At 35.6% G+C, this 24,898-nt stretch overlaps 1 protein-coding gene across 4 annotated transcripts in view; it reads left to right on the top strand.

Moving 5' to 3' along the window:
* Positions 1-24,898, top strand: part of PDE4D (phosphodiesterase 4D) — a 594,225-nt gene that overhangs the window by 201,532 nt on the left and 367,795 nt on the right. The window lies entirely within an intron of this gene.

The following is a 24,898-nucleotide window of genomic DNA, read 5'->3' as shown; positions in this document are numbered from 1 at the left end:
TTGAATATTAAGCGGACATTGTGAATAAAAGATTTTTGCTGAGAATGGTGGGCAGAGTGGCAGTACTTAATGCTCACCCTCTAGATTTTTGATCCCTGGATAATCAGGTTTTTACAGTATGATATGCTCGATGAATAAATAATAGAATCCTTTCTGTATGAAGATTGCTCTGTGTGTTTCTGTGGTACACACTGTGTTCTTTACTATGGAGCTTTGGCCATAAATTTTAGCTAGACATACCTGAATATTCTCTGGCACTACTGCTCTATTTCTACCCTCGTTTCCACTTTGACTATAATTGAGAAATAAAAACAGGTTCAGGAATTCTAAATTAAAGCTGTACATCAGTAGTCATTAAAATGTCTTTCAATACCTTTGGCTTTCAAGCAGCCATTCTGTGGCTACACCTCTCTATCACTTGTGTGAACTCATGCTTGTCCAAAGTTAATGACGTTGTTTTTTCACAGTGTAGGATTTGAAAGAACAAGTCATATGCTTCAAAATGAACAAATATTCAGTTTAGTGCTCTTTTCAATATATTGTTATTTCATTCATAGGAAAAAAAAGGGGAAGAAAAAAAAAAAATCCAAAACCACTATGTGTCTGGGGCTTTCAATCTTTAAGACTGAATATATTTCTCTTTTCCGAATGTGAAGAAGTTACGTTTTTGTAAATTGTAATGGTTGGCTTAGTACACTCAGCCTTTTCTCCATGACTGATGAGTTACTGAGGGGATGACAAGTCATGGTGGGAAGAGTACATGTATCTTTTTTTTTGTTGTTGGGGTTTGGGGGCCATTTAAAAAAATGAAGTTACAATTTCTATGATAACTGTTCAGATAGGAATTAAAAATTCCACAAACGGTTTTTTTTTTTTTTTTTTTGCAGTTTTAAAATCTTTTCTTCCTTTAAAACGTGCAGTCATGCTGCTTTGACAAGACATGCTGCTTTAAAATTGAAGGTGTCAGTGGTTTTTATTTTCATTCTATGGGTTTGGTAAAAATGGTTCAAATAGGCTTCTGTTTTAGAAGTAATCAAGCAAAGTGGAGTAAAGAAGCTTAATAAATTTGACTGTTCCATGGCTTTCTTAGAAAAAATAAATTCTTCTAGTTAAACTTTCTGAATGTAACAAAGAGCTATAATATGGAAACACCAAGTGAACTGTGACAAATTGCTTTATGAGTATATTCACGGAATTTCAGAAAAAGCCTAGCATTTCCAAGACTTTCATTTCAAGTTCTGGGTCAATTGCTTTTTCATGAAAAGCAAAGCGAAGTATATTCTTAGTATTCTTCTAAAACAAATAGCTTGCAAAAATCCCAGTACTTTTGAAAAAGACACCAATTGTTTTTGAAGCTGTTCAGTCCCTTTATCATTATAAGATTTCTATTATTCCTGCCTTACTTATGAGAAGAACCATTCCTTGATAGATTCCCTTAGATTTATTATGGTCTAGGCTGATAGATTCGTCTTGCAGAAAATTTCACGTTGTTCTCGTTTAGAGGGAGTGGGAAAAATGGTGTGCAGAGCTGTAAAGGAAACATAGTGTGGGGACAGTGTTTAAAATAACTGGCTCAAATATGAAAAAAATGTTACCAAAACTTCTTTCTTTCTTTCTTTCTTTTTTTTTTAATTTTCTCTCAAGAGATCATCATTCGTAAAACCCCAGTTAAAACCACCAAGACACACCTGAAAAAACAATACACAGCTTCGAAGCTTCTTCTATCTTAAGTTTTATAGAAAACTTTAAAATATTTAACAGGCATGTGATTTTTTTTGAAAAGAAATGAGTATGAAGAATTGCATATGTTAAGATGAGGGTTAGAACAGAATAGTACATCTTTAATGTCGAAGCTAAAGAGAGTTAACATTTAAAAAAATCAACCACCAAAAATTCTAAATGGCATCAAAGAGTTGAAAGACATGATGCCTTTGCAATTCATAAAATTAGGTATTGTTTTGAATGTTTGAATATTTCCTTTGACTCCGTATAACCATCTCAATAATTTTTACACAGTTTATTTAGTAGAGTTGTATTTCTTTCATGGAATGTAATAGTGCATTACATAGAATAGCATATCATCATAATTTACGGATGTATTTTTCCTAGAGTCTAGATTATCCCTTCTTTTTTCAAACCACAAGTGCTTTGAACTGACATACATGAGAGTTGCAAGAAAGAGAAAAGAACAAAGAAGATACGTGAGCATCTTTTTTTTTTTTTTGCCATTTGTTTATTATGTGGTCTTGGGCAAGTCAATTAACCTGTCTGTTTTCTCATGTGTAACGTATGAACTGAAAAGTCACTACAGATTTCTGCTAAAATTATATTTTTAAGTCACAAAATAAAAGATACTATGTATCTGTGGATAGAATTGTTGGGATTGGAAAATAAAGACAGCGGCTCAAAAATTTGTCCGCTGGTAATACAAAAATACTCTATATAACAAATTGAGCTGATATTCTGGTTATTTTTAAAATTTCAAGTATCTCTATTTGCTTCTCACATAACTATCATTATTGCATGGTCTGTGTTCAGAGTTTAGCTGTCTTTAAAGAAAAAAAAAACAACAACAAAAAACCCCTAGTATTTTTAAAAGCGATTAGTCATATGTCAATTTAATCATCTTGCCATATCATCTTGCTGTGTGTTCTATTTTTCACTTCTGAAATTTCAACCAGGAAAAAATAGAGAAGAAATACAGTAGGTCTTAGTTCCACTACTCATGGAATTCCCCAAGATTCCCTTAAAATACATCCTAATTTCTTAGACCTGCACCTTCTTTTTTGTCAGATTTCCCAGAACATTATTTCTTTACAGTAGATCTCCTGTAAATATTATCTGAAGTGATTTACAGGTCTAAGTTTCTTCATGAAACCAAGCTTTCATCTGTACTTAAACAGGCAATTGCACAACAGTGAGGCAACATTTGCCTTTGCAATCCAGAAATCATAGTGCTTGTTCCCTTATTGTGTCTATTTTATATATAAAGTACAGAACTGTAGAATCTTTTCAGCTGAAAGGGACCTGCAATGAACAGGGACACCTACAATTAGATCAAGTTGCTTAGAGCCTTGTCCAAACTGACCTCAAGTGTCTGCAGGGACACGGCTTCCACCACCTTTCTGGACAACCTGTTCACAACCCCTACTGTAAAAAAACTGCTTCCTTATATCTATTATTCTTAACTAAATCTCCCCTCTTTTAGTTTGAAACCATTTCCTTTTTTACTTACATAGCAGACCCTTTAGCAGTCTGTCTCCCTCTTACAACCCCCCCTTAGATACAGAAAGTCCACTCACAGGTGGCCTTCTCTTCTCCAGGCTGAATAGCCCCAGCTCTCTCAGCTTGTACTTATAGGGAGATGTTCCATCCCTTGGATCATTTTTGTGACCCTTCTCTGAACTCAAACAGGTGAGCAAACTCTGTGCTCCAACAGGTCTGTGTCTCTCCTAGACTGCAGGCTGGACATCTGGATGCAGACCTTCTCATTTGACCTGCTGGCCACACTTCTTTTGATGCAGCATCTAAGCAGCCATTGGAAATTCTTCGGTCAAGGAAAACTCTTTCCTTTGCATTTTCCTTTCTTGTAAAGGACTAGGTCTAACGAAGTAGCAGCCACTGCTGCACAGTTTACGTGAGATCTCCTAAGTACCATTTTTTTTTCTTTATGCCTCTCCATAGAGAGAAACCAAAAGAGCATCCAGCATTGAAGGCAGTGTAATAGTATTTTGCTGGTACAGAGACTTTATTCTCTACTAAGAAAAGATAAGAGGTTTACCACATTGTTTCTTGACTTTCTGAAATCTGAGATACTGTATAGTGCTATTCTCATTTAGCCAGTTAACTGCTTAGTTTCTACAAATACACCACCTGGAAAATAATGGTACCTTTGAAAAGCTTAGCAAAAATCTATTGTGTGCTCCAATACAATACACCCTTCTTTCCAGGGTTTCTAAAAACCATTCTGTTTTCTGTCTAGACTAGAAAAGCTGCTCTTGATGTATTATGTCCTATCTACTTCCACACAACCCAAGGAAAAGGGAGATAAATGTTTTCAGACTTATAAACCAGTAGAAATTACTCTGAATTTAGTAGCAGTTACTAATTAAGAATTTTGTTGTTTACTTGTCTGGCAGCTTTTTATTGCTTTGTTTACTACTAAGTGGTACTGGCATCAAGATGTTATAATAATTGGCATATGCTAACCTCTCAAAGATAAAAATAATTTTTACAACAGTAAACATTGTTGAATTAACGTTCTTTTTGAATTATCTGTAAAGATAAAGTAGATAAGAAACTTATATTTTTAATGTTTTATGTAAGTGACTATAAGGACCTTATTTTCATTTGTGTTTTAGGATGCTCATATCTTCAGATTATTAGAGGTTTGTGACCTGTACATCCTGCATTAATTCTCATGCTGTTGGAATTTATAAAAATATTAGCTTATAAAATTAATGTGTATGAATATACTTATTTGAGTGTAAATTTTGCTACAAAAGCATGGTGCCAATTCTCTAATTTATAAAATACAGAAACCTGTTCATTTAGCAAGGCAAGCCTGTCATAGTCAGAGGTTAATCAAGACTTAAACTCTTGTAATCGAAGACATACCTTAAAACTATAAGCAGTGTGTTTCTTAATGGGAGCTATATAATCAATTTTCTTCTTCTTTTTCTTCTTTGTTTTTTTTTTTAACAAGTTTTGACACAGGAATAGTATATAAATATTAGTGGAAATATCTGTCCAGGAAGTGATAATGGAATTGAAACATAAGGTGTCATGGTTTCAGCTGTGTGATGATCAGTCACTCTGCTTGCAACGCCTGAGTGTATTGCTGCGGATTAACTTAGATGGGAATTTTGCATATGATACCAGAAGTTTAGTGAATTTCATATCAAATATATCTTAAATTGAATTAAATCTTTTTTTTTTTTTTTTGCACACTGTTCCTTTGATAGAGAAGATTTTAGAGCAAGTAGATGATAGGAAAACCTGTGAGATTATGTTGATGTGCTAAAAATGTGACATATGAGAGGAATGTATAAATCCAAAAGCAAGGCAAAACCATTTGACTGTTAAGTAGGTAGTCTTGGTGGGTAAGTTCCAAGACTGATTTTTTTGACAGTGAGTGTTTTGTGAAGAAAGAAGTGTTAGATGGACCCCACTTAATATCCCTTGATGGACAGATTTGAAAGAAAGCTGGTATGTGCAGAGATGTGGAATGTCAGCTTTCCTTTGCAAGTTTAATCAGTACGGGGCATATTGCATCTCTAGGAAAAAAAAAAAACATTACTTTCTAAAAGAGTTTGTTCTTATAAATGGGAATATAGCTTATTTTTAATAACAAAGTTTTGTTTTATTTTTGGTAAAACAGTGGGTCCACCACCATATCTGGATTAAATTCTACCGATGACTGAGAGACAGTATATTTATTGATGCTTACTTACAATGCATATTCCATTTTTGGTAATATATTAACCTTTAATAGTTGGTAGGAAAATGCATAGTTAAGATATTAAATTTGGTTGATGTTTATTTTGAATATAATGATCTTGTTATCTTAATGACTTCCTTGATGAATAGAAGCTTTAAGCTATGAATAGCAAGAATTACAGTGAGGGAAGCAGTATTTATTGGTTACTCATAGCTTTGAAGTGTCCCACAAAATCAGAATTATAGGGATTGGAAGAGACCTCTGGAGATCATCTACTCCAACCCGCTGCCAAAGCAGGCACCTTAAAGCAGGTTACACATAACGGCATTCAAATTTTGAATATCTCCAGAGAAGAAGACTCCACAATCTCTCTGGGCAATTTGTTTTCACTATTGTTCATACCCACAATGCATTTTATTTTTTTCTGTCCCCTCTCTTGTGTCTTCCTAATGACTTAGTGCCTCCTGGTGTGATAGTTTGGTAAGCTAAAATAGTGTGCTGCACCTTAAACTGAAGAATGTGAAGGGTGGGATCCAAAATGGCAGGAAATAAGCCAGGCCAATCAAAGAGTGACAGATGTTCCTTAGATACTTCCCACGATATGAGGTACGTATAGCAATGGGAGATCCTCTTGCATCCCTTAGAGATTCCTGCATCCTCTGTTCCCTTTTCTTTTCTGAAGTGCCTGTATAATAACATGCATCACAGAAAATAAACAGGAAGAATTAAGAAAGCTATGTGTGGTTGCAAGACCATTATCTCGTTGCAGTCATAGACATGGTGGAACAGCTTGAATGGTTGGAATGCTGTCATAGAACCACAGAACCATAGTATATCTTAAGTTAGAAGGGACCACAAGGATCATCGAGTCCACTCCTGGCTCCACACGGCACCATCCAAAATCCAAGCCCTATGTCTGAAAGCGGTGTCCAAATATTCCTTGAACTCTGACAGTTAGAGACAGTGCCCACTGCCCTGGGCAGCCTGTTCCAGGGCCCTGTCGTCCTTTGATTAAAAACTTTTCCCCACTGCCCACCCTGACCCTCACCAGAAAGCATAGCTCAGCGCTGCCCTTCCTCTTCCTGTGAGGAGCTGCAGCTGCCATGAGGCCTCTCCTCAGCTCCTCTGCTCTGGGCTGAATGCACCACAGACCTCAGTCTGCCCATAGTCATGGATGACTACCATGACAGGGAGCTGTTGGAAAGGGTCTAGAGGAGAGCCACATAGGGGACTGGAGAACCTCCCCTACGAAGACAGGCTGAGGGAGCTGGGCTTGTTCAGCATGGAGAAAAGAAGGCTGCGGGTGACCTCATTGCAGCCTTTCAGTACATAAAGGGAGCCTACAAACTCTTTGAAAGGGTAGATAACTGTGGGACAAGGGGAAGTGGTTTTAAGTTGAGAGAGGGAAAATTTTGGTTGGATGTCAGGGGGAAGTTCTTTATAGAGAGAGTGGTGAGGTGCTGAAACAGGCTGCCCAGAGAGGTTGTGGATGCCCCGTCCCTGGAGGTGTTCAAGGCCAGATTGGATGGGGCTCTGGGCAGTCCAGTCTAGTATTACATATGCAGGTTGGTGGCCCTGCAAGTGGCAGGGGGGTTGGAGATTCATGATCCTTGTGGTCCCTTCCAACCCTGGCCATTCGGTGATTCTGTGGTTCTGTGACTACGTACTTTTTAGGAAGGATAGGTCTATGGAATGTATTGAGCTCCACCTAGGGATGAATGATGAATGAGTGGAGAGCTTATGAGTGAAAATAAAGGGGCAACTTAATATGGGGAACATCATTGTGAGTGTTTACTACAGGCTGCCTCATCAGGAGAAGGAAGTTGATGAGGCCTTCTGCAGACAGCTGAAAGTACTTTTTCATAGGCACTGTTTCTCATGGGGGACTTCTACCATCCTGATATTTGTAGGAAAAGCAAAGCAGCTAGGCACATACAGTCCAGGAAGTTCCTGCAGTGCATTTAAGAAAACTTTCTGATGCAAGTGGTAGAGGAGCCATTGAAGAGAGATGTGCTGCTGGACCTTGTGGGTGGTTGAGAACATGAAGGTAGGGAGCTACCTAGCTACATTGGATGCAGTAATGATGAAATAATGGAGTTCAGGATCATACATGGAAGAAACAAGGAAGTAAGTGGGATTGCAACCCTGAACTTCAGGAGAGCCAAATTTGACCTCTTCGAGGACCTATTTGGAGGCATCCCATGAGTTAGAGCATTGGAAGGTAAAGAGGCACGAGAGGGTTTGTTGACATTCAAGCACCACTTCTTCCAAGCTCAAGATCGGTGCATCCCCCCACATGGATGAATAAGGAGCTCATGAGAAACCTCAAATGGAAGAAGAAGTGAATGTGAAAAGGGGTCTGAACAGAGCCTTTTTTGTTCCCTGGGAGGATTACTGGAACACTGTCACAGCCTACAGGGATGAGACGAGTAAGGCTAAGGCCCACTTGAAATTAGATCTGGTGAGGGAGGTCAAGGACAATGAGAAAACCTTCTTTAAGTGTATCAACAGCAAAAAGGAGACTAGGGAAAATGTAGGCTTCTGATGAATGAGGTGGGTACCCTGGTAATGGAGGACATTGAGAAGAACTTCTTAGCTTCAGTCTTTACTGCTAAGACAAAAGATAAGAGAGGGCCTGGGGAAAGGAAGACTTTCCTTTGGCAGAGAAGAATCTGGTCAGAAACTGCCTAAGCAAACTTGATGCACACAAATCCACGGGCTCTGATGAATGCACTCATGAGTGCTGAGGGAACTGGCAAAAGTAATTATGGAACTGCTCTCTATCATCTTTCAGAGGTTATGGAGAATGGGAGAGGTGCCCAAAAACTGGAGGAAAGCCCCTGTGACTGCAGTCTTCAAAAAGGGCAAGAAGGAGGACCTGGGAAATGACAGGCCGGTCAGTCTCACCTCCACCCATGGGAAGTTGATGGAACAGCTAATTCTGGGTGTTATCTCCAAGCAATTGGAAGACAACAAGGTTATCAAGTGTAGTGAACATGGACTCACCAACAGGAAATCACGTTTGACCAATCTGGTAGCTTTCCATGATGAAATGACTGCCTGGGAGATGAGACTAGGCCAGTGGTTCAGGGGAGAGCAGTACCTTACCTTCAACAACTCTTTTTTGACATTGTCTCCAATAACATTCTCATAGATAAACTTAGAAAATGTGGGATAGATGAGTGGACAGTGAGATAGATTGAGAACTGGCTGATTGGAAGAGCTTAGAGTGGTTCGAAGTCTAGTTGGGAAGTCAGTACTGGGTCTGGTCTTGTTTAACATCTTCGTGAGTCGCCTTGATGAAGGGATAGATTGCTGATGGTACAAAGCTGAGAGGAGTGGCTGATAGACCAGAAGCCTGTGCTGTAATTTCATAAAGCCTAGACAGGCTGGAGAATTAGGTGGAGAGGAATCTTATGAGATTCAGCAAGGACAAGTGTAGAGTACTGCACCTAGGAGTAGTGATTGCATGTATCAGTACAGGTTAGGGGCTGATCTGGTACAAACAAGTTCATCTGAGAAGGATCTAGTGTTCTGGCAGACAACAGGCTGGCCACGAGCCAGGAGCATACCCTTGTGGCCGAACAGGCCAGTGATATCCTTGTGTGCATTAAAAAGAGCATGACTAGCAGGTCAAAGGAGATGATCTTCCCTCTCTACTGTGCTCTTGGTGAGGCCACATCTGGAGTACTATGTCCAATTCTGGGCCTCCGAGTTCAAGAAAGATAGGGAACTGCTGGAGGGACTCCAGTAGTGGGCTACAAAGATGGTTAGGGGCCTGAAGCATCTCCTGTATAAGGAAAGACTGAGCGATCTGGGACTGCTCAAACTGGAGACGACTGAGAGGGGATCTTATCGATGCTTTTAAGTATCCAAAGGGCAGGAATCAGGTGGATGGGATCAATGTCTTTTCAGTGGTGCCCAGTAACAGGCCAGGGGACACAAACAAAAGCACCTGCCAATTCAGGAAATTAGAATAGTCTGAAGAAAATTAAGATGTAAGTGCAGTACTCGAATGCACTTGAGCTTTAATTTCTGTTCCTTCTACTACTCTTCTGTGGTTTGGAATGGAGAGCGTTATGTGATGTGGATGCCAGGAAGATAGGAGGTGGAAAAATGGGCCCTGAAACCCAATTATATTACTTCATTTTGCTGTTAACTCTACAACCTACTTCAAAAGATGTTCCCAAATTTGGCCTTCCTGAATATTAGGCTCAATTGTTCTTTTGATTGATACAGTATAGAAAAACTGCTGCAGAGCTCTAACTGCTTGAGTCTATAGAGGAAAGGAAAGTGGCAATCTACCATCTTTGAGGTCTTAAAAGTTAATAGAAAATTCAGTATGTTTGGAATAGTAACTTAGCTCAGGCTTTTTATTCCTTCTGAACCAGAGTCTTATTGCTCTTGGTCTTCAGCCTAGCCCTAAAGCAGGAAGATTAATTAAAAAAAAAAAAAGCAAACACAAAAATAACCAGCATCAACACAACATTAAAAGCCTATAAATCTATGTGTAAATTGATATTTGCATGTATACGTAAACACACACCTTCAAAGACAACAAAAAAAATTCAGTCATCAAAGGAAATCCAATTGCTGAATTTAGATTTAGGAAGTCAATAATATAAACTTATTTTGGAAATGGAAAGCAGATTGTTTCAGGAGAACATGAGGTACTACAGATGAATGAAGATGAAGAATACTGTAAAAGCAATTAATGAGCTGATCACCTGAATTCCTGTTTACTTCTGATGTTGGTTACAAAAATACAGAAGAAACTGATAATTTTAACAAATAATAGGACTCCAGTGATGTTAAGAAATAAATAATGGATTAGAGGAATAAAAGTTGACTAAATCAAGATTTAGTGAATGACACCCACTAAATCTTGACTACAAGTGTCTTGTGAATCTCACCATCTTTTGATCACTTTCTGATTAACTTTCTTCAGTCATTACAGAGATTGGTTGGCTTTCTTTACCAACTAAATAACTTTGGAGTCATGCTTGCTAACTGATTTTTCCAGTAACAGGAAAGGTGATCAGTAATTTCGAAGTGTGACATGAAGTACTTGTGAGAAAAGTGGTCTTTCTTCCACTTCATTCTGTGAGAAATGCTGTGTGTCATCATGAAGATATGAATAAGCTGGTTTCCAGAACTGATCTTTTGATGATTAGCAGTGATACTTGGATTAAGGAAGATTTCATCTTCACTGTCTATTTTGTTCATGGAAATGCTCTTTAATATTTCAAAAACATTACATTCTGCAAAAAGTTAAAATTACATTCTGCAAAAAGTATTTCAAACTTTTTGCATATCTTAAAATTTTTAGGAAAAATATCTTGTTTTTTAAAGTCTTAGAATCATAAATCTGCGAGAGATCTCAGGACAAAATCAGCTATCACCAGTCACTTCTTTCATCTAGACTCTTTCATGTTTTGATCCATACCTTTAAATATATATAATACATCCAAAATTGATCAAAGCATTCCGATAACTATGAAAAGTTAAGAGAGAAGTACCATACATTGTGTTCTACAAGTTAAACTGCTGTTTATTTATCCTTCCTTCTGACCACTGATTCAATATTCTGACAATATTGAATCATAATCAATTTCTAATGCTTTTCAAAAGAATTGCTATCTAATTTGGTATCTTGCAGTTCTGCAGTTTTTTTTTCCCAATTGTGTCTTACTGCTAGTCTTATAATAATATGAAGACTGCCCTGAAAGTAATGCTTCATATTTTATGATGTTGGTCCACATTGTCAAAAGCAGATGTTGATGGTATGGCAGTAGAGTTTGAATGTTCCTGCCAGTATTCTATTACATTTTGTTGCTGTGTGACAGATAGCAGCAGAGGGGCAGTCTGACATAAGGATGTCTGATTTGGAAGTGGGTATGAAGCAAAGGTGTGTCACTGAATTCCTGACGTTTACCCACTGACATTTATCGACTCTTGCTGAACATTTATGGAGATGTATGAGAAGATGTGAACACAGTGAGGCGGTGGTGACATACTTCAGCAATGGCGACAGCTACATGAAAGACAAGCCACGTTCTGAACAGTCATGCAGAGGTGTCACACCATGGAATGAAGAGTGCTTCAATCAGCTCACCCACGTGAATCAGAGAACTGTAAGCTAGGAGCAGCGTATGGAGCTGAATACCAACTTCAATGCATTGGAAATGTTGGTTGACAACACTGGAATCTGTCAGAGCTTGCACAGGTGAGTCCCACAGATGTTCATGCAGCAACAGAAAGAACATGTTATGCAACTTTGTAAGTACCTACTGAACCAAAATACTAGGACTAAAGTGGCAGTTTCCTGAATTGCATCATTGCTGGTGGCAAGATGTGGTGTCTCCACTATGAGCCAGAATCAAAACAGTCCATTTAATGGCAATATATAAATTCCCCATTGAAAAAAATTTCTAGATGCGGTCCTTAGGTGATAAAGTGATATGCACTGTATTTTCAGATGAGAAAGGGGTGTTCTTTTTGGATTTCCTGGAACCCTGAGAAACTATCGTCTTTAACCAGTATATTGTGACATTGGTACCTGAAGGCTCAAACTTCCAGACTCAGACCTGAAAAGGAAACAACCTTTCTCCTGCAACACAGTAACGCTAGGACCCACACCAGTTTGAAGATTGTAGATCACCTTGCCAGTCTTGGCTGGGCTGTCCTACCAAACCTATCGTATAGTCTGGATCTGGTGCCTCTGACTTCCATCTGTTCAGACCCATGAAAGATGGACTGTGTGGGCAACATTTTCCCCATAATATAATAATGCCATCATAGTAGCTGTGAAACACTGGGTCACCTCTGCTGGTTCAGGATTTTATGAGTGTGGCACACAGGCTCTTGCCTGTTGCTGACAAAAAATGTAGCTGAGAATTTGCTCTATCAAATAGTGTTATTTTATTCTTGGTATCTGTTGTAGTATTCATGAATTTAAATAGCCATTACTTTTTGAGTAACCTACATGAATAGATATCAAGTACATTGTTATGCTCACGAAGCATGAAAAATGAATATTATTGTAGGAAGAACTATTACACTGCTAAATCTTTTGATGGAATATTTTTCATTATACAAACAAATAGAGGAAAAGTTTGTGACTTGATAGTCCTACTGAATTAACAAGCAAACATCAATGCTTTAGTAGTGTGTTAATGTAAATAATAAAAAGAGTACATAGTGTTGTCTTTCAGTGGCAGATGAACACTCAAAGAAATCAAGGCAAAGAAGTAACTTAAAGTGCCTTTTTTCTTGGCATGAACTACAAAGAAAATAATTAAATTATTCATTATAAAATTATTATGTCTGTTAAATAATGCAGCAATATAGAGTAACCCAAGTAAGTGGAAACAACTGACTAAGCTTTACCTGGATCATACTCAGAAGCAGAAACATATCAGCAAAGTTTCAGTTGTAAACTTTTTCTGTACCCTTATCCAGAATGTGCATTAAATCTTTTCTGATATATTTAACTTTTAATGACTCTAAATGTGGTTGAAAAATTAATAACTGGATCCAGGAAGAATGGAATAGAACATTGTAACAGGAGGAAAATATTCTGATCTGACAAATATACTTTTGTTTTAGGAAAACTGGATGCCCCAAATAGGAATTTTAACATTTGACTTTACTTTCATGTAAAGTATATTTCAAAATATATCCACATTTCATAGGGTTAGTGAATCTTAAAGTGTGAGATTTGAAACTCAGGTCAGAGAAAAAAAATCTTTGGTGTAAACTGCCAGTGAAAAAATTGAAAGAATAGATAAATAGTAAATGAGTACAGAAACTTAAAAAAGGAGTAGACTGAAACCTAAACACATCTGTTTTCTGCCCTTCCAACCATATAACATTTTTCACTGGTTCATAAGTGGAAAATTGGCTGAGAAATTATATGTAAGTATATGTCAATTAGTATCAATTCACTGAACTTAATCACACTGATTTTTGCTTTATATGCTTCATCTTTAAGATCACGCATTATTACCAGGCACAATATAGTAAAACGCATCTGCTTCTGCCTCTGTCTTTACTTCCAGGAACATATATATCAATCTAATTGCAATCTAAATTTCCTTCAACTTCATCTTCTTAGACTTTGCAACAGGAAGTTGTTAAGGCCAAGAGATCCCAAAGTACTGCTCTCTGAACAAGCTTATTTATATGCTTATTTTATTGAAAAAGAAAAAAACATCCTTGTAGTAATAAAAAGATTTTTGGCTTAACATGATCCTTAATATTGCTCAAATTCTCACCAAAAGAAAGAAAAATGAAAGAGTTGTGTGCAATATATGGTTCCAACAGTCCCAAGAATTTTCAACCATATAGGTTAATTTAGAAATGAAGCTGAGTGCTTTTTCAAGATGGTGCATGGTGGAGTCATTACCGTCATTAGTAGTGTAGTATGACTGGCTGAACACAGGTTTGATATATAGAGTACCAGTTTACACCCATTCTTGCTATATCTCAGGTATCTTGAAAGATGAATCTTGTCCTAAGTCTTCTAGACTTTTGTTCCAGTTTTTTCTTAAAAACACCTGAGAGGCTATTAGTTTAGGTGCAATAAACACCCACTATTGTAGATTAAAATTAAAAGAGAAAATCAGTAATGAATATTGCAAGACAAACCTCCTCATCTTTCCAGATGTTGGATGAATTCTGAACATCTGGATATTTTAGTAAGTACTTACTTTAAGTAGCCTCAATCAAATTCTTGTTTTTCCCAAAGTAAGATTTAAGTGCCCTGCATCTTCAAGAATAGACAACCTCTTCCACAGTCCCGTTTTCAATATGAGAGAAATAAAGATCCTGTGCCATGTGTTTCCTAGAGAGAGCAAAGAGTTGACTAGAACTGATTTCCTCAGTGTTGCATCCCAATATAAAATTTTATGGCCACGAGGAAAGATATGTGTAACTTTATCAACCCTCACCCTATGTATGATAACCTAACTGAATATATATGAGGGCTACTCCAATAGTAGTGGCTTCTATTTGGTTGGCCCGTGATGTCTGAGCTGAATGTTGGTGGTATGGCAGTAGAGACTGAACCTTCCCACCAATACTCCTTTACATGTTCTTGCTGTGTGATAGATAGTAGCAAGGGGCAAAACGGTGTCAGAAAAAGAAGTGCATATGAAGTGTATGAACTAAGGAGTGCCATGAAATTACTGCATAAGGAAAAAATGGCTCCTATTGACAAGCATTGACAATTGCTGGACATTTGTGGAGTCCAAACAGTGGATGTGAGCACAGAAGGGCAGTAGGTGGAGACAGCTACGTGAGAGATAAGCCATGTTCCAGATGGCCATGCAGAGCTGTCATGCCATGTAGTGAAGAGCATCTCAATCATTCACCCATGTGAATCGGCTAATGGTGGTGAATATGTTGTAAAATAGTATTTTATAGGTAAGAGTTACTAAAGAGTATTATTATGCTCGTTGTATCTGTTGTAGTTTCCATGGAAATAAACAGGATGTATTACTTTTGGAACAACCAACATATATGAATTTATATTATTTTTATCTTTGGTATTAAAGAAGATGCCTAAAGCCCAAGTTGGTTAGAATTACTACAATCTTTTCAAGGTTTTTACTCTGATATGTATAGAACGCAAGCCAAACCAAACACAGCTGATTGATTTTGAACAGTTTAGAAGTATTCAATTATGTTTTCTTATTTATTATTTTCTTCTTTATAAGAGTGATTATTAACCAGTTATGTATCAAACTTGCACTAATTTCCTTGCTTCTGAGAAATAGGATGTAGCTGTATAGTTTATTACCTGGATTGTATTAACATCAAGAAATAAAAACAAAAAATATTACTTTTATTTCCCAGCTGGATTTCTTGCTGGATCTCTATATCATCCTCACTATACTTGACGTCTGTTTTTGTCAATTATATATTGCTAAATTTGATTCTTCAACAATTAGCTTCACAAATTTTATTTATGTTAAAAAACCTAATACTATATTTATAATGTTGTTCTAACATTCAAAAAAAATTTTTTTAAACTCTAAGTAAAATAACTTCCTTTGGATTTACTGCACATTAATGAATTTCATATGCAATGGTATGTAGGGGTATTTGGCAGGAGCTAAATCAAATCTGGAGAGTTTACAATGCTGAGGTTTTATGCTGCATAAATCAAGATTTAATTAATTTTATGTATTCTGATTATTTATTTATTATACAGAGTATAATAAATACCTTATTGATGAAAGTGTTTAGCATTGGTTTTGATCAATAAAAGTTCTACCTATATAGAAACTAAGAATATGGAACAACATTGTTTTCATATTTTACCTTATTAGTATTAGGTGTTAATATTTGAAACAAGCACACATTCCCCTTTTTTCTTTGGAAAAATTCCTTATATTTGATATGGTACTTTTGCTTATAAAATAGTTTTAATTTTACATGAATAGGCAGTAACTGAGCTGGTTGTATAAAGCCATATATACAATTCATTTCTTAGGGTGTATTCTAAGTTACAAAAGCCAGAAAATACACATTACTTTTTAATGGACACAGGCGCAGATTTGTCATTTATTTTATATATAGAATATATCTGTTATAGTTAGAATGCTATCACTATCTTATTTTTGGTAGCACTGAGACCTCATGATGATTCATTTCAAAGGTCAAACCACAGAAATAATTCTAAAGATGCTAAAATTTAGCTATATAGTAAGAGATTACAGATAGATACAAGCAGATAAGTAAATACAAAGAAAAGAGGCAGCAGTTATAGGCACTTCACCTGGATTAGAATTCAGAAGTGCCTTAAAATTATTTCCTTCATACATGCAGCTTTCTTGCTTACTTAAAACAGTAGACAAGCATTCAAACTGGTGTATCTGGGTATAGTGTATCTGCACAGGAGAACAGTGTCTTAGTATCTTTATAAGGCAGTGTGGTTGTAAAATACCAAGTGTCGATCTCAGAAAAACTGTTTTGTTTGTTCTCAGAATTGGAGCATATTTCCAAGCCATTCTGTAAGTACTATACCAGCACCCTGTAGCTTTTGAGTGACATAAACTTCCCTTTCTGTATGCAGAGGTTTTATAAATCTTTTGAGTTTATTTATTTCTGTACAATCTGACAGCATTTCTCTCTCTTGGGATGAGGAGAAGGGCATCTAAGTGGAAGGAAGGTGGTAAAATCAGATAAAATTGCCTTTTTTCCATTACTGATGAGGAACTTAACAAACTTAATGGATCAGTCAGAAAATATTAAAATTTAACAACCAGGTAAATTTGTAAGTTCTCTAAGTGCTGTAGATACTAGTTTTAACTTTTGTTTTGGTTTTTGTTTGTGTTAAATGAGCTTCTTATTTGTTTCTGTTTTGTTTCTCACCACGAGATTCCAGTTTACTTCTGATATTCAAGGCTTATTTTATGGGAAATGCCAACATGAGGTATTATCTGTCATAGGCCTAATGTTCAACAGTATGTATGACTTGTGATTATACTTACAGTACTTGGTCCCATGCTGAATTGTTCAGTCAGGCTTAATTAACTTAATTCATGTTCATGTAAAGTATTATCAGATCTTTTTTTTTAATTTTTTTATTTTTTGCTACACTCATGGGAAAACAGTCACTCCAGTGGAATTTAGAAGAGATTAATGTGTTGGTTTTATATATAATTTACTTTCTAGTGAATTTCTTCCTTACTTCAAGAAAAGAAAAGTTTCATCTTGTTTGAAAATTTGACGTGAGGGTTGGCACTGTGAGTTAGTTTAGAAATCATCATACAGGAAATAAGATAAAAATAAGGTGGAGATAACTAAGGAAGAACCTTGAAAGTGAAAGCTGCAACTTGTATTTGATTCAATATCAAGTTTATACTGGGGAGAAAGAGATACTGGAGAAATGGTTTAGATACTTTTCATTGCAGCAGTATTCTAAGTGTGTAAAGGAGATTTAGAATAATAATGCTGTGGATTTTAGTGTTTTCTGTGCAGATGGATAGGAAGAGGAGTATCTAAAATCTGGAAAATGGGTTTTGCTTTTTAATGTGGTCTTAACTGTCTTACAGAGAACATCCCTGGACAAGTATCTGTTACAAAATATGGTCTTTGGCAGCTGCAGTCACCGCTGCTAAGTAATTGCAACATCTAACTGCTAACATCCTATAGAGGAGCTGTGCATCATTTAACTTTATTTTGGGATTTCTGTAGATACAAGGTCACACATAACTTATTATTTCTAAATATGTATGCATTCTAAGATATTTCAGTAGGAATGTTGTGATTTTAAGCAAATAGGAAGATTTAAAAACAAACAAACAAACAACAACCCAACCAGATAGATGTGTCCAGAGTGTCTGAATTGTGCATACATGTATTGCAAAAAGCTAACTACCGATTTATTTATAATATGTGCAGTATTCAAGAAATCCTGTTTTCATTTTACCAGGAAAGTCTGTTCTTCCAGCAACATGTAGGTTATCATGCTTAACTCTCTCAGTCAACGTCCTGAGAAGTAGACTTCTGCATTTATTACCTTATGGCAAGTCCTCTTATTAAAAGCGATCTCTATTAGACCATGACTTCTTTTTTGCTAACATTTATGTCTTGATGATCTGAGAAAGTTAATGGACTAGATTTCTCCAAGAAAAACCTCAAGCAGTATTTTTTCTTCTATGCCTCCTTTGAAAAGTTTTTGCTTCCACTACAGTCTGCTTTTAACGATGCTTTCCTATTCTTTCTTAAAAGAAAAAATGTTATAAAAATGAGGAACAGGATGTGTCAAAACGTATATTGAATGGCAATTTAGAAACAGTTCGCTTGGATGTAACATGATCCCAGAGTATAACTAATCAGTATTTCGAATAATGATAATGTAACAATTTGGATGCAAATATCAATGTATACTGTTTCAAATATTTTCTGATGAGATTACAGTGTTGGATCTGGCTGTCTGCACAACTTTCTTCATTTTTCTGTCTTACAGGCATAAGGAAAAGTATATTTACATGATTTTTTCAAAGTTTTTTTTTTTTTTTTTTTTTCTAGTCTAACATCTGTAATAGGTGTTTACTAAGGTATTAATAAATACTGTCTACTAAAAGAGAATGTAGATATGTAAATACCTATAATTCAAAATTCTCTTTACCAATTGGAAAGGAGTATATATATATATATATTTATATATATATATATGAAAGTCAAAGAAGGAAAAATGTAACTGACTAGTAGGTATGCTTTACCTGTAGACTAATAAAGTTTTATAATACCTTCTATAAGACTATTGAAGCAAGATGGCAGTATACAGATATATGATAGGAAGTTGATTATGAAGATATCGACTAGTCATGGATGTGTAAACAGAAGAGTCTTCTGTATCTGTATGTTTACTTAGTATGATTTTCCAGGAAGCCCATGGACACTAAGCAACCAGCTACCTTTTGAAAATACTGGTTAAATTAATAGTTCACACACAAACTTACACTGCTGTAACACAGAGCGTTTAGTTAAAGAAAACGAATGATAAACAGCTAAGAATGAATTGTACCCTATAATTACACTTGTAATAATCTTGCAAGAGGAAGGCTGCCTGGTATTTTCAGTGGTACTCAACGCAACTGCTACTGATCTCCCTAACTACTGCAGTTGCTTGTGCAATAAAGCACTAAAATCAAGTTTATTTGGAATTAATCAGTGTAAGCAGGCAGGGTTTCAGCTATTTTGTAACAATTCCATAGATATACTCAGTGCCATCATGGGAAGTTTCATTAAGGAGGAAGCTGCTTCATATTTAGCTCACTGCACGTGGAAAGCTGTGCAGAACAGCGGCTATGCAGTAAGCAAATACTCTTGCTCACATACCATAGCTTCTGTATGTGCCTACAAACTTGCATGCCACTTTTCTACAAGGTCCAGAATGAAAGCAGCATTCATAAAACAGTTCACAATGAAAGGAGCAGAATGGCAGCTATTTCCTGCACAACACATTGAAGACTAAAATCATTTGTCTGAAATGATTAGAACACATTATCCTAAAGTTAAATCTTTTACTATAAATGAAAAAGTGAATAGCGTAAGTGCAGCTTTTGTTTTTTTTTTTTTTTGGAATTCTTATATGGCTTTATTGTATAAGCATAAGAACAGATGTTAGCTTCAGCTAAGAACTGGGTATCACCTTGTAAGTTTGAAGAAAGATAGACTACGTTCTGTCAAAACAGGGCGTTTACATCACTACATAAACAAGCATTGTTGTATGGTTACACAAAACTGCAGTAATCTAACATCATGACTAAATGAAATTTTACGTGCAGACTGACTGATAGTGCACTTTTTAGTCTCACATATAAGATGGTTTTTCAGGTACCCTCAGTGGAGAGGATCACCTATGCCAAATAGGTCCAGTCTTAGACCTACAAATTTCAGTTTGGTGTTTTGGTGTCACTGTTGATGTTTTGATGTTGTTGACATGTGTCATGTATTACTTTGAGAAATCATCTCTCCACTCAGTGTGAAGAAACACATATATAGGCAGTATGTTTTTTTTAGGCCAGTCTGATGTCACCATATCTGAAAATGGCATATTTTCTGCTTAAATTTCACAAAATAGAACACCATAAATCAACAGTATTTACACATAAAAGATAAACTGTTGAAAACATGATCTTAGGTCTGAATTGCTTGTTAGTCTTGGATTTTAGAGTGGTACCTAAATCTAGCTGGATATATTATGAATTCTATATTTTGTTAGTTATTTAGCTGACTTTAGTGGAAGTATAGGAAAACTCAGACTTTAGGGATTCATAAAATGTACTTCAACTACTTGCTTCAGAATCAGACAGTGAAGAAATAGCAATTTATACAGAAATGATCCACTCCAAAAAGTCTGAACACACATCATCAGTTGTAATAGAACACATGATAGATCTTGCTAGCTTTCTAAAATGTGGCAATAGATCTACAAGTTTCATTACTGAAAATAAAAGAACTTCAGGAAGGAAAGGTAGAAATAGGAAAAGGAAATAGAAATATACTCAAAAATGTACTTACTCACACAGAGCTGGGTAAAGTATCAGGAATAAATTCTTTACAGTGGTGTAGCCTGACGATAGATTACAAACCTAGACTTCTACTGCATACACTGTAAAGGCTACAAGCAAGCAAAGCACTTAAAATATTCATAAGCCCCTCACAAAACTCCCATGTTTATGACAAAAGAATTTACTTGAACAAGGATTGCCAACTGAAATGGAAGGTCAGACAAAAGAAGATGTTAGTCTGTACAAATTGAAGATGCTTGTAGAATTAAGATGGAATTATTTCCTGTTAAGGAGACTGTAATTTTGAACTTCACTTAAAGCTTCAATAATTGCAATTGAGAGAAACTACATCACATTTTCTGAGAGGTGAGAGTAAAAACAAACAGTTCCTTTGGGATAATTAATGGAATATATACTCCACATCTTAGTTTAATTCTTAACATTTAATTACTACCGTTTTATGCAATACCAAGTAACAGATATTTAGGCTTTAGTGGTTTTCACCTTAAGAAGCACTGCATTAAAATAATAATGATAATAATAAAAAGAATATCTATGGATGTATACGTCAGAGATTTGGGCTATTTGAAAGTTAACTATCTTTAGAGATAATTTTCAATATAGTGAATTGTGTAATATTTGGGTAGATAGGCTTGGCAGGAAATTTTGGAATGTATCTAAACCATCTGTTATTATTATTTGATGTTTCTGAGAATATGTAATATTGATACATGTGTATGTATTATCCAAACGTTTATGTACATGTGTGGTTCTGGGAATTTATTAAAAGGAGATAAAAAAAGGCCATCAAAGGTTGTAAAAACAAGTGTTCTGTGTTAATGCTAAGGCTCATTGCATGGCTTTCATTATCTGCATTTGTATGAAGCAGAGATATTCCTTTGTGTCTATGTGTAGAATTTAATGAAAACTGTAGACTCTGTAATACTTAATAGATCAAATAATAAATGTCTGGAGGATAAGCAACATACATTTATTATGTACTGTAATACCTTGATTAAAATGGGGATTGAACACGGTGATGGCTATTTATCGGTATTTTTCCACCGACTCCACTAGAAGCACAGAGCTCCTTTAAAAATGCAGATGAGTGACCAATTTCATAACCTGTGAATGTGTTTTGCTTTCTGAGTTGTACCCTGGGTTCTGATAGAAAGCCCTGATCTTTATTGTGCTTTATTTCCTCACTGCTAATATCGAAATGACCAACAATTTTACTGTAGTTGGATCATCTGTAGTCACTTTGATTAGAGGAGAAAGTTTTTCAAATGATGAACAGTTTTAAGAGAGGGTAATGTTCTCCCTTTCAAAAATGTGAAGTACATTATGTTATCCAATTTTGTATTCAGTTCTGTGATCTTTAGTACAGAACATATTTTCTGTAATACACAGAGCTAGTTTTGTGTTTTGAATGAAAGCCTCTACTTATCGTGTCTTACTGGCAGTTTTTGCAAGTGATGCAGCAAAGTGCATATGAGATATTCTAAATAGTACTGGGAAAGACTATACTAAAACTTCTTAGGATTTGAAGAATATAGAAGAAGTACATTACTTAGAAGAGCACTTTTTATTGCTTTGCTTTTTATGTGAGCAGATTATTCGAATGAAATTAATTCTGCAGATCTTCTGTGAAAAACTCATAGTTTCTAGATACAGTGGAAGACAAACAACTGCAGCAGAAGTTACTTGTGTAACTTGATGGTCAGCTTTTTACCACCTTGAGTAATTTGAAAAGACAGTGAGAGTCCTGCATCCTGATTTAGACATCCTGTAGCAAAGTAAAATGTAAAACTGTGAAGTACTGAAATGTGAAATTAGATACAGCTTTTCTGCCTAGGCCTTTTTATAGTTTCATCAAAATGTTATTTTGTCTGGAAGATGAGGTAATAAGACATTTGTGAAATTTAATAATAAACGTCTTTAAAAAATGGATGATACAATATATTTGTAATTACAGAAATCTATAGAATTCTGGAGTCTCACATTTTTTACTATAAACTCATATGTGCAGTTCTCCAGAAGGGAGCCTATTGTATGACTCATATTTCCATAAGCACTAAGCACCATATGTTTCCCTAGGGAATGGAGGGGTATTCTAAATGCAGAATTCAGTCTGGTGAGGATGAGACCACAGAATTGTAATTTGTGTTCCAGAGTCCTTTAAAATAATGCTTTATTGTGCAATAACTTAGACATTCTACTACTCTGAGTTTGAGGTTTAGATTACCATTCTAGAATGGTAATCTAAAGTGATGTTACCTTATTTAAATGAAATATAATTTCAGTTGCAGGTAATTATTGAGGAAATTCTCATGTGAGCTACTGCTTTATTAACCACCTTTTGTAGGACATTCGAAGTAACTTGACTGGTACTTGATACATATCTACCACTTTTTTTTACTATTATTTTAAAATGATTATGGCTAGCAAAGTAAGTGCATTATTTTATTCTTTAGATTCTTTGAACAGTTTGACTTAGAATGAAGTTTATTATGCATTAAGTCCTGTCTAACTGGTAATACTAAAGAGTAATTTCTATAAACAAAATTACATGCAGGTTTTTCTAGAAGGACTTTACAGTACTTTATTATCAACTCAGTGTTTACAGTGTTTAGAGATAAAATTAGAAAGATAAAATTAGTAAATGAGGTTGAAAGAACTATGAAGTAATAAATAAAATTGAAAGACCAGGAGGATCCTGCAGAGTGAACTAGAAGTAAAATGAAAACAAGCTTTCAAAATGGTAAAATCCAAGGTTAGACATCTTGAAATCAAGGCTACAGGTAACACAAAGTGTGTGACAGGTTATAAAGGAAATCTCTGAGCAATCTAAAAAGCAGCATATTGAATAATCTTCCTTGGGAATCTGGTTTTTGTTGTTTTTTTTTTCCTATAAATATATTTTCTTAACTTCCAGCTGTAGTATTTGAAGAATGTAATACTGGTAATCCAGTTAATCCCATCTTGAAATTGCTTATCATTGAAGAACAATTTTCAAGAAACATCACCAAGGACAATTTTATTAATTTATTTGTTTTTAACTTTAAAGTATGTGCTTGGAAGCTTCTTGGTGGAATAGAGGTAAATACATCAAATTTGATAAAACTGTGCAAGATAGTGACTGTATAGGATCTATTTCCCTAAAGCCTTGATTCTAACGCTTGGTATCCAAGCTGCCATTTCCTTGAGAGGAAACTGTCAGAATGAATGGAAATGATAATTTATCATAGCTATACGTAAGTAGAACCTTCGCAGATATATTGTATCAAAATGCCACAAAGTTTGTCCAGACTGTGTTTGTCTTACAGTATCATCTTGTGCACAATGCATAACATTTTCATTAACAGAAATTGTTGATCCATCCCGCTTCAGAGTGAGCTTGGAACACTTTACTTGGGAATAATTATTTGCAGATTGAGTCAAATTGCAAATATTGTTTCTCATCATTAGAAAATATATGAGATTCAGCTGCCCAGCTGTGTCATGGAAAGAAGGCAGAAGAATTTTCAATTATTTTAGTTGTATTTATTCTTCTTTCTATTGTTTATTACATTTATGACATTTGAATGATCATTTTGCTGCTGCAATGGGTTACAATCTATGGACATAGCTGTATATAGGCAGTAGGAGTGACTGCTCTCAGTATTTTAGTATTTAAAGGATTGCTGTTTCATATTTATATGATTGAAGGATTCTTTCCTTGAAGTAAAGCTTACTCTGTGACAGAAATTTATTATTTTTTGTGGTTGTCTATGTCTTCCTATGAAGAAAATAAGAACACAATATGCTAAGTACAAATCTTTTTCTATCAGACATTAGAAAATCATAGTATTCAGATAGGTGCCCATGTCTGATCAAAATATGAGAGCCTTCTTGCCTAACATCATGTTTTCTTGGGGTGACAGAATACATGCCCTTCAGAACTCAAATCTGAAGGTAAGCAAATGTAGTATAGAAAAGCAAGGTTGACTCAGTAAATGGAGGCGTAATGTATTATCATTGTGATTGCTGCAAGAGACAGAATGCATATACTGCAGGCTTTTTAGATAGGATCAGCACGTATTTTTAAAAAACTTTTGATAAAACTCTTGTCTTTGGTTTACACTGAGTAGGTGTCTTGGAACACGTTAGCTTAAATTTTCTCATATTCTAAATCAGAAGATGGTATAGCACATTGTCTGGCACTCTGGCCACTAATGGACATGGCCCATTAGATGAGACTGTAGGCAGACTGCAGTAAACATCCTGGAACAAGTAATATAGATGTTAGGTCTTTAGTACCAGATATTTCATTCTTCATATCTGCTCCTCCTGGGTCTCACTACTTCCTAATAAAGGCATAGCCTTAGGTAACTTGCTTCATTTTTCTCTTTCTCTTTAAAACTTATGCATGAAGGCTATTTATGACAAA

This window comes from Meleagris gallopavo, chromosome Z (genome assembly GCF_905368555.1).
Source record: "Meleagris gallopavo chromosome Z, MGAL_WU_HG_1.1, whole genome shotgun sequence".
In the NCBI taxonomy this organism is placed as follows: Eukaryota; Metazoa; Chordata; class Aves; order Galliformes; family Phasianidae; genus Meleagris; species Meleagris gallopavo.
The sequence above is the reverse complement of the archived record's forward strand: the minus strand, read 5'-3'. Positions and strand labels throughout refer to the sequence as shown.